This window comes from Lissotriton vulgaris, chromosome 2_1, assembly GCF_964263255.1.
Source record: "Lissotriton vulgaris chromosome 2_1, aLisVul1.2, whole genome shotgun sequence".
NCBI classification, from domain to species: domain Eukaryota; kingdom Metazoa; phylum Chordata; class Amphibia; order Caudata; family Salamandridae; genus Lissotriton; species Lissotriton vulgaris.
Genome location: NC_141687.1, coordinates 1106960875 through 1106976349, shown reverse-complemented (window position 1 = coordinate 1106976349; position 15475 = coordinate 1106960875).

Sequence of the window (15475 nt, the reverse complement as noted above, 5' to 3'; positions counted from 1 at the left end):
CAAAATGAGGAAGTGGAATGTAGGTGATTGTGTGCTAGTTAAAAAAAATCTAAACATGGTTACAAAGGCACTTCCAATTTTATTGGCCCTTTTATCATTGTCACAGTAAGGAAAAATGTTGTTACTTTAGACCATGGGTACTCACAAACTTTCTCTCAGGGGCCAAATTGAAAGTGTGGTTTGTGGCCGAGGGCCGCACCGGTGGGGGCGGCCCTAGAGGGGAAAAAAAAAATCACTGCCGTTTCAAAACATTACTAGACAATGCTGTATTTCCAAAGCAGTTGTAACTACATGGAGCACATGTTTATAACATGTTTTTATTAGCAGACAATAGCAATGTAAGAATGCAGTTTGTTGTTCTAGAAAAGATCATGCCACAGACAGTTCTGGATGGCTCACTCTGCAACATTTGCAGTCACTTCTTGCATTTTGGTAAAAACTTGCTGTTTTTCAGGGACAGAACATCAGTCACAGAAATACAAACCTTTTCAGATAACCGTCTTGTACATCAGCAGACCTAAAGCAATTGTTTTGCAATGTAGCAGGGTTTTCAAAATGCATTTGCAGGGATACAAAGGTAATGCGTAAATGTCCTTTTCATGTTAGGAATGAGGAAAGGAATATTAACCACTAAAAACGCCATATCTGTCCTCAATGATGATTTCAACATGAAAAAGAGTAGAATTAATCTAATATTCAGTTGCATATGACAGTCGCATTAGAATTTTCCTCACTGCAGACATTGAACAACATAATATGCTCCTATTCTTAATGCCATCTGCCATTTGAGGACATATCAGTTGGCAAATCATTTGGCAATTAGCGGGCATAGAAACACAAACACACATATGCCCCCCAAACAGCAGAGCCAGTGCACATTGAGGATAATGAAGGTATTTGTGGCTTGACATTTATATTTAGGGCAAAACTAGCTGGCAAGCAACTGAGGGATATCTCCTTACTGCCTTTCCACTGTTCTCTCTTCTTCATCTTTATCCACCTCTCTTATTCTCTCCTGTTCCCTTTTCTCTCAACTAATCACCTCTTTCACATTCCCTCCCTTGCTCTCCTAATCCCTTCTCTCTCTTATTCTTTTCTTCTCTCTCTCATGTTCCCTCCCTTTCTCTCCTATTTCCCAATTACCTTTGCTGTTCCCTCATTTTTTCGCTCTGTTTCCCCCTTCCACCTCAAGCTATTTTCTCTTCCCCCTTGCTTCTCCTCTATGCTCTTTGCTTCCTTTCTTTTCCCTCATTTTGTGTCTCCTGTTCTTGCCATCCCTTTGAGTTCCCTCTTTTATTCCCCGATTTCCTAGTTTGTTCCCTCATTTGCTCTTCCAATCTCACTTTGCTCCTCCACTCCTCTCTCCTTCATCTTCTCCTGAACATACAATGAAGCAGATTTCCAGTGATATAATTTCGATGCAATCTATCAGCAAAACTGATTCTACAACTGCTGGAATATATTAAATGCATATGTTTCTTCATGGCATTTTGGAGTGTACCAGACAACAAGACCCAGGAAAAATCTCTGAAGTTGCCGCGGCATCGGCTCTGTGAAGTAATAAGGCATGATTGATTGTTGCTTGAACTAATATGACATGAAATATTTTACATTACAAACGCCCGGGACTTCTGGAACTAACTGCACATACAATTTGTGGCCGCTCGTGAACGGCGGCAGGTGCCTCACCACAAATCACCCAACCTGCGGGCCAGGCTTTGCATTAACACAGTGCACGTCATCTCCTGTGCTCGGAGTGAGGGGTCAGAGGCCAGGAGTGAGGGGTAAGAGGCCAGTGAGGTGAGGCGCAGCCCATACATCTGCCACATTATGCAACTGCCGGTTGTATTTCAGTGCCCTCGACAATATGACCTTACACATAAGAAGCGGGCATTCCTTCCCTCCAAGCCGGAAATGGGATGTTTCAGCAAAATGCATTTAACATTCAGTTATAACCCATAGTACTGCCCGCGTTTCACATACTTGCAACTAGAGTGATGCTGAAGATTCTCCGGGGCTGCGAGGACGTCGACTCAGACACAGAAAGCTTCTTAAAAGGTCCTTTAAAAGTCAGCTGTAACAGCGCTAGTTACAGCTGACTTTTAAAGGGTCTGTGCTTCGCGCCGTGTGTGACGTCTCTGAAGCTCAGGCCAATGAGAGGCAAGCATAAACAGAGAAGATGGTCGCAGGAGCAAACGTTGTGAAAACGTATTCACTACGTGTGCCCCTGCGTTCGGCCATTGTCTCTGTTTACAGGTAGGAACTCCTGCACATACACGAGTATGTGTATGACTCGTATGGTAAAGAGGTCCGCGGGCCGCCAGTGAAGGCCAGGCGGGCCGCCACTGGCCCGCGGGCCGTACTATGAGTACCCCTGCTTTAGACAATGGTTGCACTTGGAACATGTCCCAGTTGGGCAAGTGTACTGAACTGAAAGAGCGCAAAGGTCGTTCCTGGGACACTTCCTCTAATTGGGACTTGAGTACCAATTCTAGAAGACCAAGACATCTGCCTGGAAAGTTCAAGGATTATGTTATGTATTAGCAAGCCTTGATATTTTGTAATAATAAGTTGTTTTTGGTCTTTGTTATTTTTAATTCTTAAAGTTTAATTTTTTTTATTTTTATTATTATGTAAGGGGGATGTGTTATAATTTATTTTCTCCTTTAAAGAATGTTTAATACATTGCATCATTCTGTGAGTAATGACATTCCAATGTAAACTGTACCAGTTGCTGAGCTGTTGCTGTTGGTGGTTGTATATAATAAACTTGCTCTTGAAGTCATGAAGAATTGAGCAATTTTATCACTATCTCTGGACAGAGAACCAAGCACGAATACCACATGGCCCTGAAGGCCTGGCTTGAATAAAGAGCACCTGGGAATGGGGGGGAAATTGTTACCCCAGAAAGCATCCATGAATTGGGCAGAGTCCTGTCGCCAGAGGAGCTGGCAGACAGGGCAGCAACCAGAGCACACGAAGTGGAGATGGCAAAACTCAATGGTCAGATGGAAATGGAGAAACAAAGAATAGCAATAGAAAGCCAAAGGTTGGCAATGGAAGAAAAAAAGATCCAAATTGAACATGAGATGAAATTGAGCTGAAAGCTAAAAGTTTGGACAAGACTCCTTCTGGTGTAAGCGCAACACCGGTGCAGGTACAGTCAAGGGTGTACATGCCTAAGGATGTGGTAAAGGAATACTTTAAGGGGGATGACATAGGGCAGTGATTCAGGGCCTATGAGGTAGCCATGTCCTCCCACCGGGTCCGTGACAGAGATTGGGGAGCGGGGTTGTGGGGACGGTTCCTTACTGAGGGGTGGGACACCCTGCTAGATCTACCCTCTGATGTTACCAATTCTTATCCCCACATGAAAGACGCCTTAATGAACAGGTTTTGGTTAACTCCTGAAATGTATAGACAGAGGTTCAGGGATTGTACTAAGATTCCTGGGAGTACCTATGTGGAGTATGTAACGTTTTTCTGCAGAGCACTGGATAGTTGGGTGAAGGGTAGCAAATTGAATGATTTTCAAGGGCTTCTTGACTTAACGGCGTGGGAGCACTTGTCCAGTAATTGTTTTCCTGAGCTACGCCAGCACCTAATTGATAGCAAGCTGTCCAACCAGAGGAAGCTTGCTGAGGAGGCGGACCGCTGGCTCAGCACCAGGGTCCACATGGGTCCAGTGGGAAACTCAGCCAAAGGTGGGCAGAGTCCCCAGCAGAAGAGTGGGGGGGACCGGGGTAAAAGAGGGTTCCAAAAAGGCCCCCAAAGTAATCCCCCAGGGAACCAAGGGAAAGGTTATCAGCCTCCCCCACCCAAGAGACAGACCGGGTCCTCGACAGGTAGTCCCGTTCAAAGAGGGCCCATCCAATGTTACAAGTGTGGTGACCTGGGTCATTTTGCCACTGATCCTAAGTGTCACCTGTTTGGAAAACCAGCACCCACTGGTGCTCCGCCCCGGCAAATGGCTAGTGTTAATTATGGGGAGGAAGTTGAAGTCCAAGGGGGTGGGGATCCTGTTCATATGACCCTAGTCTCTTTAGGAGACAGTGAGATGGTCCCTGAGAACTACCTGCCCTCTAACACTAAGAAATATGGGCAGGTAGTGACCATCAATGGAAAGAAAGAAGAGGCTCTTAGAGATACAGGAGCCAGAGTGACTGAAGTAAGGCAGCACCTGGTGTCTCAAGAGCAGGTTGTACCCCATGCCTACTGTAGAGTTGTCAAAGCTGACAACTCAGAGAGTCAATGTCCCATGGCTCAGGTTCCCTTTGAGTGCGGGGGGCTCTGGTACTCTGCAGGTTGTTGTGAGAACGTCCATGCCTGTACACTGTTTGCTAGGGAATGATCTGGAGAACTCCCCTTGGGAAAAGGTGGAGAAAACGGCTCACCTGCGGATGGTGTGTCTACCCGACTGGGCATGGGACAATGGCAGCCAGTAGGGGTGCTCAAGAGATCCTGGAGCCTGAAAGAGAGGCCCAGGAGCCGGCTCTAGAGAGAAGGAGCAGGGGGCGCGGGAAACCGGTCCCTGAGGTTTCCACGGTCCAGGAATGTTTAATACATTGCATCATTCTGTGAGTAATGACATTCCAATGTAAACTGTACCAGTTGCTGAGCTGTTGCTGTTGGTGGTTGTATATAATAAACTTGCTCTTGAAGTCATGAAGAATTGAGCACTTTTATCACTATCTCTGGACGGAGAACCAAGCACAAATACCACATGGCCCTGAAGGCCTGGCTTGAATAAAGAGCACCTGGGAATGGGGGGGAAATTGTTACCCCAGAAAGCATCCATGAATTGGGCAGAGTCCTGTCGCCAGAGGAGTTGGCAGACAGGGCAGCAACCAGAGCACATGAAGTGGAGATGGCAAAACTCAATGGTCAGATGGAAATGGAGAAACAAAGAATAGCAATAGAAAGCCAAAGGTTGGCAATGGAAGAAAAAAAGATCCAAATTGAACATGAGATGAAATTGAGCTGAAAGCTAAAAGCTTGGACAAGACTCCTTCTGGTGACAGCGCAACACCGGTGCAGGTACAGTCAAGGGTGTACATGCCTAAGGATGTGGTAAAGGAATACTTTAAGGGGGATGACATAGGGCAGTGGTTCAGGGCCTATGAGGTAGCCATGTCCTCCCACCGGGTCCGTGACAGAGATTGGGGAGCGGGGTTGTGGGAACGGTTCCTTACTGAGGGGTGGGACACCCTGCTAGATCTACCCTCTGATGTTACCAATTCTTATCCCTACATGAAAGAAGCCTTCATGAACAGGTTTGGGTTAACTCCTGAAATGTATAGACAGAGGTTCAGGGATTGTACTAAGATTCCTGGGAGTATCTATGTGGAGTATGTAACCTTTTTCTGCAGAGCACTGGATGGTTGGGTGAAGGGTAGCAAAGTGAATGATTTTCAAGGGCTTCTTGACTTAATGGCGTGGGAGCACTTGTCCAGTAATTGTTTTCCTGAGCTAGGCCAGCACCTAATTGATAGCAAGCTGTCCAACCCGAGGAAGCTTGCTGAGGAGGCGGACCGCTGGCTCAGCACCAGGGTCCACATGGGTCCAGCGGGAAACTCAGCCAAAGGTGGGCATGGTCCCCACTGGTGCTCCGCCCCGGCAAATGGCTAGTGTTAATTTTGGGGAGGAAGTAGAAGTCCAAGGGGATGGGGATCCTGTTCATATGACCCTAGTCTCTTTAGGAGACAGTGAGATGGTCCCTGAGAACTACCTGCCCTCTAACACTAAGAAATATGGGCAGGTAGTGACCATCAATGGATAGAAAGTAGAGGCTCTTAGAGATACAGGAGCCAGAGTGACTGAAGTAAGGCAGCACCTGGTGTCTCAAGAGCAGGTTGTACCCCATGCCTACTGTAGAGTTGTCAAAGCTGACAACTCAGAGAGTCAATGTCCCATGGCTCAGGTTCCCTTTGAGTGGGGGGGGGGGGTCTGGTACTCTGCAGGTTGTTGTGAGAACGTCCATGCCTGTAGACTGTTTGCTAGGGAATGATCTGGAGAACTCCCCTTGGGAAAAGGTGGAGAAAACGGCTCACCTGCGGATGGTGGGTCTACCCGACTGGGCATGGGACAATGGCAGCCAGTAGGGGTGCTCAAGAGATCCTGGAGCCTGAAAGAGAGGCCCAGGAGCCGGCCTTAGAGAGAAGGAGCAGGGGGCGCGGGAAACCGGTCCCTGAGGTTTCCACGGTCCAGGAAGAAGCAGACCTTGAGGGGGATGCCCTGGAGCCTACAGGGGAACAGATTGCTGAACTGGGGGACCTGCCTGAGCTGACCCATTGGCAGCAAGAAGGAGGCCCCTCCAGGGAGGAATTCTGCAAGAATCAGAGAGAATGCCCCTCTCTCATGGGTATGCGGCAGCAGGCTGCAGACCAGGCCAATGGTAGTCAGTCCGGTACACACTTCATTTACTCTGAGAATGACCTCCTCTATTCTGAGCCTAAGGTTGCTGAACCTGGGTCAGCCCGTGCGCTGGTTTTACCCCAGAAGTTCAGAGCCTTACTAATGGGGCTGGCTCATGATGTGCCTTTAGCAGAACAGGCTTTTCACCCACTTTTATTGGCCCCAAATGCACAGGAGCTCAGATGCTCACTGTAGGACCTGTCCGACTTGCCAGGCAAGTGGTAAGAGCGGAGGGAAGTACAAGGCTCCTCTGCAGCCCTTTCCCGTGGTCGGTCACCATTCCAGCGAGTGGGCATTGACATTGTTGGGCCTCTGGACCCCAAGACATCCATGGGCAACAGGTTCATCCTGGTCTTGGTGGACCATGCCACCCAGTACCCTGAAGCCATCCCTCTGAGGACAGTGACGGCCCCCGTGGTGGGACGAGCACTGATGGGAATTTTTTCAAGAGTGGGATTCCCTCTAGAGGTGGTGAGTGACAGTGGCTCCAACTTCATATCCAAGTATATGAAATCCATTTGGCAAGAGTGTGGTGTAACCTACAAGTTTACCACCCCTTACCATCCCCAAGGAAATGGGTTGGTTGAGAGATTCAACCGAACCCTAAAAGGCATGATTATGGGTCTGGAAGAACCCATGAGGCGTAAGTGGGACGTCCTCTTACCATGCCTTCTCTTTGCATACCGCGAGGTGCGACAGAAGTCTCTAGGGTTCAGCCCCTTTGAGCTTCTGTATGGTCACCCAGTGAGAGGACCTCTGAGTTTGGTTAAGGAAGGCTGGGAGCAATCTCCCAGGAAACTTCCCCAGAATGTATACAGTTACATGCTGGCCTTCAGAAACCAGACCAGGCCATTCAGGCAACTTGCTGAGGCAAATCTGGAAGCCAGCCAGGAAGAGATGAAGTGGTAGTATGACCGGAATGTCACTCCGGTAGAACTTCAACCTGGACAAAAGGTGTGGGTCTTGGCCACGGTGGAACCTTGTGCCCTTAAGGACAAGTGGACAGGTCCATTTGAGGTTGTGGAGCGCAAGAGTGATGTCATCTACTTGGTGGACATGCAGTCTCCCACGAACCCTTTGAGGGTCCTACATGTTAACCGCCTTAAGCCCCACTTGGAGAGGCCCGAAGTGGGCATGCTGCTGGCCACAGATGATGGGATGGAGGAGGAGACTGAGCCTCTTCCTGATCTGCTGGTGGCCTCAGAGAAAGATGGGTCAGTGGATGGAGTTAACCTCTCCCCTACACTGACCCCTGAGCAACAGGAGGACTGCCGCCACTTGCTGGGGCAGTTCCCTGATCTGTTCTCCCTGGTTCCTGGTGTCACAGATTGGTGCGTCCAAGATGTGGACACAGGAGACAGCTTGCCTGTAAAGCACAAGGCTTACAGAGTAACTGACAGGGTCACAGCCTGCATCAAGGAGGAGGTCTCCAAAATGCTTGCTCTTGGGGTGGTTTAGTCATCCAGCAGTCCTTGGGCCAGCCCATGGTCTTGGTCCCAAAGGCTGCGGCGCTGGGAGCCACACCTGAACTACGGTTCTGCGTGGACTACAGAGGACTCAATTCAGTTACCAAGACTGACGCGCACCCCATCCCGAGAGCTGATAAGCTCACTGATCGGCTAGGGGCTGCCCGGTTCCTCAACACGTTTAATTTAACATCTGGACACTGGCAGATCGCCTTGACCGATGGGGCAAAAGATAGGTCAGCATTCTCCACACCAGATGGGCATTTCCAGTTCCGGGTTATGCCATTTGGGATAAATAATGCCCCTGCCACCTTCCAGAGATTGGTCAACCAGGTGCTGGCTGGACTGGCTGAGTTCAGCGCAGCCTACCTGGATGACATTGCAGTGTTCAGTAGCCACTGGAAAGAACACTTGCAACACCTCTGGGAAGTGTTGATGGCCCTGCGCAAGGCAGGCCTCACGATCAGGGCAAGCAAGTGTCAGATCGGGCAGGGCTCAGTGGTGTACTTGGGACACTAAGTGGGGAGTGGCAAGGTGGCACCCCTGCAACCCAAGATTGATACCATCTTGGCTTGGGAAACCCCCAAAACCCAAACTACAGTGAGAGCCTTCCTGGGTCTCACAGGGTACTACAGGAGGTTTGTCAAGGGGTAGGGCAGCATTGTTGCCCCCTTGACAGAGCTGACTTCTAAGAAGCAGCCGAAGAAAGTGATCTGGACTGACACTTGTCAGGAAGCTTTTGACACCCTGAAGACTGCCATGTGTACGGCACCCGTGCTCCTGGCCCCTGATTTCTCCAAGGAATTCCTAGTGCAAACAGACGCTTCAGGGCATGGTGTAGGGGCGGTTCTTTCACAAATGACTGAGGAGGGCTTTGACCAACCTGTAGCCTTCAATAGTAGGATGTTACTTCCACGGGAACGGAGGTGGAGTGCAATTGAGCGAGAAGCTTTTGCTGTGGTCTGGGCATTAAAGAAGCTAAGACCCTACTTGTTTGGGTCTCACTTCCGGGTTCAGACAGACCACAGGCCCCTCAGGTGGTTGATGCAGATGAGGGGAGAGAACGCAAAGGTGTTGAGGTGGTCCATTTCCCTACAGGGTATGGACTTCACGGTGGAACACCGCCCTAGCACCTGTGATTGATTTCCATGATTGACTCATTTGACTTACTGTTAGTCCCCAGTAAAGTGAACCAGGAGTGCCAGGGCTTGTAAGGGCAAATACTGCTAGTGGGCCTGCAGCGCTGGTTGCGCCACCCACAGAAGCAGCCTTTTAAAATATGCCTAGGGCCTGCCACTGCAGAACCTGTGTGCAGTCTGGTACTGTCATGCTGGCTGGGCCAGTGCACACACTTGCCAGCCCCTAAACGTTCCCTTTACTCCATCTGAGTCAACCCTATGGTAGGCCCTTGTGCAGGGTGCATTGTAATCATAAGGTAGTACTAGCCCTGATGAGTGTGGCATGTCCTAATAGTGAATTCCTGCCAATTTTTCTTTCACTATTGTAAGGCTACCTACTCACGATAGACCAAAATGGGCTGCTGGAATTATTACAATATATAATCCCAACAGACTCAGGGAGCATGGTAGAAAGTCAAGTTTAGTATGCCTGAACTCAGAATAATAAAATAATTATTTTATTAAAGTTTATTTTAATATCCTGTGTTTGCAAATGCTACTTTTAGAAAGTTAGCATTTGCTTGCCTAACCATTTCAGCCCGCCTCTGCCAGGATGTGTATCTGCTGTCTGGGTTGTGTGAGTGACAGGGCTAGGGATGACAGGTGGTGAATAGGGGCATTACACCAGGATGGGTGGAGGGAGTGCCCCTTGACTCTGAATAGGGCTGTGCTCTGCCACCACAATGCTGGATCCACCTCCTGGGGAGCGACTGATGACTCTGCCCGACACCTGGCCCATGAAGAGGGAGGACTGTCAACAAGGTACTCCTGGACTGTACTTGTCATCTCAATGCTGGCTCCACCTCCTGTGGAGCGTCTGCTGCCCCTGCCCCTCACACTGAAAGAAGAAGGCAGAGTCTGCAAAACAAGGTGCTTCAGGACTGAAAAGGAATATGCAAAGGCCTCCCTGGCCTAGAAAGACAAAAGAAACTGACTATAAAGGTAGGAGCTCTGCTCCTAAGAAATCAGATCCTGCCTGTGAACCAAGATGACCCCTCTGCCTGAGGAGAAGGAACCAAAGGAAGCTGAAGGAGAGAGACTGTCCCTATCCCGGGGAACTGGCCAACAGTGGGAACTTTGCTAACAAAGGAGAGGAAGACATCCTGAGGGCCTTTGCTTTTATTGTACTAAAAAAGTGTGCTTCACAGCTCATCTCCAAGGGTCTGGAAGAGAGTTGGCCCCCTGACCTGAGTCCCAGGAACATTGGACTCTGCCTGCCTGCTAAAGCTGTGAAGAAATTGCTTGGCTCTCCCCCTGCCGCTGGAGCCGCTACAAGTGCGTCCTGTGTCCTTGGACCTGCGTGAAGCCGTCTTGTGCCTGCCCGCCCCGTGTGACCCAGTTTGCCTTGAGCCGTCCTCGCACCGTGTCGCTGGGCTGGGCTGCCCACACCTGCTTCACCCTCCTGTTATGGACCCCCGCACTCCCTGCCGCATACCCACTGGAAGGAGAGATCGTGAGTAATCGCGCCGCAGCACCGGAGATGCTTCATGCATCGAAGCGCACCCTCTCCTGTGCGCCGCGCCTCACTACAGAGAAGCATTTCCCCATTTTCATCACACCACCCTTTGTTTATTGTGACCCCTACGAGACGTACCGCCTTGCCTTATGGCCGTACGCCTCGCATCTACCTGCTCTTTCAATTGTGAGCCCTACGAGACTTTCCGCCTTGCCTTGGGGCTGTATGCTTTGCATCTACCTGCTATTTCAATTGTGACCCCTACGAGACGTACCGCCTTGCCTTGGGGCCGTACGCCTCGCATCTGCCTACAATCGTTAAGGAACAGCTGCCTTTTCCCCCTTTTACCACTTGCACTGCCCGGGAGTGTGCTGAGGTTCGCGCTGTATGCGTGAAGCATACCATCTGGCCCCCGTACACGTGAAGCGTACCACTTGATACGCACCTTGTCCCCGAGGCCGTGCCGCACCCCAGGGCCGCACTGTACTCGAGTACAGGCCGCCCTGTGCCACTGCCTCCTCTAGGGGAGCTGCCTGCCTGCCACCAAAAGGACATCTGGCACCAACCGGATTGGCTCTGCCCGACCAGCGTCCCAAGTCCGTCCCGCACCCTGTGGGACCCACGCATCAGCAGGTACTGTGCCCGCATTGGACTGCAAAGTCCCCCCGGTCATTTCCTCAAAGGTCCTGCATTGGGGGAAAGTTAAAACACTTCAAGGCAGCAAAGTCACAAGAGAGCCTGATTTGTGTATCACGGAAGCATTTCACCAGACAGCCTCATTTGTGTATCACGGATCATTTTACCAGAAAGCCTCATTTGTGTATCCCTGAAGCCTTTTTTATCGGAAAGCTTCATTTTTGGTGCATTTATAGAAACGTTATAAACCAGCCTTATTTTTCATCATTTAACCTCCAAAGAAAGACTGGTTAGTCCTTTTTTTGAAACATTCTGCCTGATTTAAAAAGACACTTACAAAAGCCTATATCCTCAAATCTATAAAGTATTGTGTGCATCCCAAAGTGAATGTTATTTATGGTCTTCTAATATTCCTGCACTCTACTATTTTTATATAAAGTACCAGTGTTTTTATACAAAATACAGCCTGGTGTCCATTTGTGTTGGGTCAGTTACTGTAAAATATTCAAAATATATATGTTCACAAACCGACGCACTTACTGCCCTCAACACTCTGCACTCTGCCCTCAACACTCTGCACTCTGCCTTCAACACTCTGCACTCTGCACTCAACTCTCTGCCCTCAACACTCTGCAGTCTGCCCTCAACACTCTGCCCTCTGCCCTCAACATTCTGCCCTCAACTTTCTGCCCTCAACACTCTGCCCTCTGCCCTCAACACTCTGCCCTCTGCCCTTAACACGCTGCCCTCTGCCCTCAACACTCTGCCCTCAACACTCTGACCTCAGCACTCTGACCTCAACACTCTGCCCTCAACACTCTGCCCTCTGCCCTCAACACTCTACACTCTGCCCTCAACACTCTGCTCTCAACACTCTGCCCACAACTCTTTGCCCTCTGCCCTCAACACTCTGCCCACACCACATCATCAGAGCTGTGTGAATAATAACAGCTGTGAGCCCGTGCCTGAGGTGCATCATCAGAGCTGTGTGAATAATAACTACAGGCAGCCCGTGCCTGAGGTGCATCATCAGAGCTGTGTGAATCCACTGTCCTTTGAAGGCGACCCGCCCTAGGCACCCTCCCCTCAACCCCCCACCCCAAGTGCCCCCGCCCAGGGTGTACGTTGCCATGCTGCTCCTCGTGCCCTCTGCTGCTTCTGAAGGAGGCAAATAATGAAGTTTCTGTGCCCCCCTCCCCTCCTCCACCTACGTGCCCATGAGAATAGCTCACTGCCACCCTCCCCGCTCATCTGACTGCTCTGCCTGGAATTGCTTTGCCAGCTGAGCTGGAAAGCAATTTAACCAACGCAGCGCTGGAAGGCGGGGGCAGAGGGGGGAGGACGAGGAGGTGAGATGAGGAAGAACCGAGGAGGAAGTGAGAAGGGGCAAAGAGGGTGGTGCAGATGGAGCGGGTGGGTGGGTGCCGTCAAGGGGTGCAGGGATGAAGGTGAGGGGAGGACAAGAGAGGCTGGCAGAGGGGAGGAGGGACTGAAAAAGAGCGGGGATGAGCGGGGGGGGGGGGCACACAGAGTGAAAGATAATCCGAGGGGCAGATGGAGCAGGTGGGTGGGCGCCGCCGAGGGGTGCAGAGGGTGAAGGTGAGGGGAGAACAAGAGAGGCTGGACAGAGGGGAGGAGGGACTGAAAAAGAGCAGGGATGAGCGGGGGTAACAGAGGGTGAAAGATAATCTGAGGGGGAGCAGAGGGCTGGAAACTCAGGACAAATACAAGTACCAGAATGCAGAGCTCAGCATATTACAAACAAGCAGGGCTTAATTTAAAGACGAGAGGAGCGCTCCACACGACCACGTTTCTCCGAGGCGAGGCAGAAATGCCTCAGAGAAACACACAGTCATTTTTCGATTCGGGGGCGTGCTTTTTAGGTTTGAGTGACGGATGACGTCACAGATAGAAAGAACCTAAAAAACACGCCCCCAAATCCGAAAAAGACGGGGCTTGAACCGAGTGACGCCCCTTTCCTCCAATGGCTGGCCTCCATTTAGGAAGCCAGCCAATGGAGAAGAGGGGCGGGTTCAAGCCGTCTTACTAAAAAACATTACCTCTTCGGAGCTCCGCCCCCACTGCTTACAGCAGTGCGACGGAGTCCTCGACCTAAAAAACTGATAAGAAATTAATAGCGAAAATGTTATAGAAATATTATTGTTCTGGTGGTTTTTGTTGTCTTTTGTTTAATACTGTGTAAATGGATGTCGACATTTCATAATGCTTCTAAAACTAAGTGTCATGTATCAATTAATAGAGCTTCTTACCGAACCTTAGGTGATTCTATATGTGATATGTTGTTGTGTTCATAGGAGGGTATTGAGATAGATTTGTTTTGAGTTCTTCCTGTGTCTAATGAGTGGTTGGTGTATATTGGAAGAAGTGTACTTATATATAATTTTGGATGGTGGATGTACCAAACACAATCATAAAATCTGTTCAAGTGATTTTGAAGGGGAGAGACTTTCTTAATGAAGCTTATACTATCCAGGTATAACTCAGTAGGGGGTGTCAGTTAAGAAGATAGGGTGTAATAAAACTGAAGTATTCACCCTATATAGAGCACTAAGATAAGAAGCTTATGTATGAAAGTGTACTGTAGAGCTTGTATACCCTGTTTTAATGTGAAAAAAGAGGGCATGGCGATTCTGTTATACCATCTATATAGTGTGTTTACTTTGTAGAGACTGTCTTAATGTGATAATAGAAGGCCTCGTGTTTCCTTGGGCCTTTCTACACATATTCTTTATTCTTTTCAGAGGTTTCAGTAGACAGATTGTGTTTTATAAACTGAGTCCAACATCATGTTCACTTTGAAAACAAATCTGCAGGGAGAGATGGTTTCATTTCTAAAGTCCTTCACACCCAGTATTTACCCTGTAGGGAAATGAGCGCAGAAATATTATGTTGTCATAAAACTGAACTATTCAGTCTGTATGGGCTTGTTTGAGAAATAGTTAATTTTTCATCAAACTCTACCATACACAATATGTTCCATGTTTATTAAATGTGCTAGCAGAGGAACTAGTGCTTCTTTAAAACCTTGCACACTAACCCAGTGCCCTCAACACTCTCAGTGATATCGGTAGAGAACTTTCTGTCTGTAAACTCATTTTTACACTCTGTTCACACAGATAAAAGTTCTTTGATGAGGGGTAAATTGCTCCCTAAAGCCTTTTACACCCAGCCTTTCCCTTGTACAGAGGTATTAGCTGATAGTAAATGTTATGATACAAGTGAGAATTCACGGTTTATAGAATTTCATTAAAAAGCTTTACTTTTACATTAATCTTTACCATACTCAATCTGCACTTTGTTAAAATATAACACAAGGCCTATTGTTTCTCTGAAACCATTTACACACACTCTTTTCTCTTTTCATAGATATTAGTAGTGAGATTGCTGTCATATAACACAGCAGCTAGTATTCTAATGAATTCTTCTACACAGAGATGTTGCTCTCTGCTGAGGTATCACCAGATATGGAATCATTGGTTTATCAAAGTCTACCATACAGAATGTGATAGCATGTTAAAATGTACTAGCTGATGGCCTAGGTTTTGTCTTAATCCTTCTACACAGACTGTTTACTCTGTTCAGAGGCATCACTAGAGAGGGCGGTCTTATATAGTGAACCAAACACCTTATTCACTTAGAGACAGAGGTCTTTGTAGACAGACGACTTTCTCAGTAAAGCATTTTATACCTGGCCTTCACCTTGCAAAAAGGTCTCACAAGAGAGCTCATGTTGTTATAGAAACAAAGCTTTTACCTTGCTTATAGTTCTAAGAAAAGGAACCACTCTTTTGTCAAACCGTACTATACAGAATCTGCACCCTCTTAAAATGCTATAATACAAATATTAGGGGCATAGGGGCATATTTATAGGCCCTTATCACCATGGGAACGTCACTTTTAGTGACATTCCTGTGGCGATAGGGGCTTCACCTTATTTTACAGGCAGCATTTAGCCACTTAAGGTAGCTTGATGCTGCATTATAAATAAAGCCCTCTTTCGAGCTATGCTTAGCGTGTAAGGGGAGGGCAATGGGTATTGCTGTGGGCATTCCACCGCAACACCCATTGACTCTGACAAAGTCCACTTGTTAGACCTGGCATCATTGGCGTGAGTCTCCCTTCCATTTTCATCATTGCCTCCTCTGTTTTTATATGTTTTTGCTGGTTATATGCTTTGGGCACTTTGCCACTGCTATTCAGTGCCACAGTGCAAGTGCTCCCTATGTTAAATTGATGTATTGATTGGTGATTTCATGATTGGGTCATTTGATTTTCCTGTCAGCCCCTAGTACAGTGCACCATGT